Source organism: Meleagris gallopavo, chromosome 3, assembly GCF_000146605.3.
Source record: "Meleagris gallopavo isolate NT-WF06-2002-E0010 breed Aviagen turkey brand Nicholas breeding stock chromosome 3, Turkey_5.1, whole genome shotgun sequence".
In the NCBI taxonomy this organism is placed as follows: domain Eukaryota; kingdom Metazoa; phylum Chordata; class Aves; order Galliformes; family Phasianidae; genus Meleagris; species Meleagris gallopavo.
Genome location: NC_015013.2, coordinates 62,434,126 through 62,436,250, shown reverse-complemented (window position 1 = coordinate 62,436,250; position 2,125 = coordinate 62,434,126).

The window sequence follows — 2,125 nt, the reverse complement described above, 5'->3', positions numbered from 1 at the left end:
ATACGACAAGATATGCACTGCCATATCTGTGTTGCAAATAATTGCTGGAAAATTCTGAGATTCCAAAGTGACCTAGTTCTTTCTGCTATCATTCACTGGCTTTGAAAACAGCCTCTTTAAACTCCTGCATCTGAGCACATTTGCACTGCTACCCCCCCAAAAAAGTTTTTCTTCTGTTTCTTGTAGAACAGCAACCACAAGGCATTAATTTTAAAGAACTCAAGGTGACTCCCATATCTTCTCTTTTTGCATTGTTTTCCCACTACCAAAAACTAGCTTTACACCTGGCTGCTATTATCCGAAGGTAGTCAAAGAATGTGCTAAGTATTATCCACATGTAATTTATTAAAAGCTGAGTCAAAGAACAGGTGTTGCTATTGTAAAGATTAATTTTGCAGCTCTTCTGCTAAGACTCATAAATTATGAACTCCTGGGCCCCTCAACACTAAATCACAAGCACAACATCTATACAGATTTATTAACTTGAGGGTGAAAAATGATGCAGAATTTTGCCAGCTGCTCAGACTACAAGCACTGGCATCAGCAAGTATACCAAACCCCTCCCTGACTCCCCACTTTACAACTGGGAATTTGCAGCTTCTCTTTGCCAGCAATGATGGTTCTGCATCATTGTTTCCCCATGACCTAGCGTATCATCTCTCTTGGGCATTATAACATTGTTATTTTTAGTAACATTGATTACAATTAGATATCAGCTATAGGAATTATTGCTTTGGTAAACATTGTTTTTCTACTTTAGGAATGTTAGTAGAAAGACTGACATACTAGAAATAATGCAGTATTTGACAATACAGTCTAACAAATAGCCTCAAAAGAATATGTGACAGCTGCAGATCCTTCTTCACTACAGAAAACATATTTCACAATTACCTTTTCTCCCCCTTCTCTAGCTTTGGTGCCATCAGATCCAGGAAAAATAACTATTATACTAAGAGCATAATCTCTTTGATCCCGAAGTAGGACTGATATTTCCACCTAAAATCTACTACTTTCTCACAATAGGAGTGACAACAATCTACCAGAATTCCTGGAATCGTATAACACATGATCTTGGATGCCCAGAAATGCCCCCACCACAATTCAGGCACTGCAGCTAAGAAAAGACACTGCATCTGTCATGTCCCGAATCATCAGTTTCTCTGATCACATACTTAGCACCAGTCTGTGTGAAGCCAGTCCTAAATATGTTGGTGGGATTGTAAATTCATTGGAGAAAAACACAGAAAAAATTTCATGTCCATGGATTGGGTAGGTGCCAGGCTCTCTCTTTGGCTACTTGTGGTGGGTTTCAGCCCTAAGGTACGTGAAAGGCTCAGATATAAATAAAACTACTGTTAACAACTTCAGACTAAAATCAACTGAATACACAGAACTTCCATTTTACGCTACTCTTATTAAAAACTAGCTCACACTCTTCAGTATCTCAGCATGTAAATCAAAATTTCATAGTCAAACCTCTATTTATGGATTTGTAAAACTCATATATAATTTTTTTTTTTAAAGTGGCATCATTAGGAAATATATCCTATTTATCTGGCACGATTATCATTAACCATGAACTCATTCCCATACACAGCTATTCCATTCCATGAAGAGATTGGCTTTTTCATACTTTTAACTCTCCATTTAAGGAAGTTTTAGTCACATGTATTAAGATTTCTAAACACGCTGATTAAATTGTCTGTTCTTTTTAAGTGTATCACCTTAATTATCTATGGAAATAGTTTGCATATTTACCCTTTCAGATCAGAAAACTATTGCAAAATGTGAAACATTTAATATTTTCAACAAGACTCTTTACAGCTACCTTGTAGCCAGACACAACCTGATGTACTTTGAAAGTACTGTGATTTATAGCATGCTACTTGTTGTTACCTGTTCTGTCATTTAGGTTATGATCCTGCTGACCTTTACATTCATGATTAGACAACTGCTTCAAAAGAGTGTAGGAAATTAAGGATTACTGGTGCAAGTGAGAACTTTTTTCATACAGAGGAATTCAAAAAAATGCAGGCAAAATAGAGTTAATGAGGATGAAGGCCCTATTTTTCAGAGCTACTGGACTTGTGTATGCATGCGCAGTTTTGGTTTTCTTTTCTTTTTT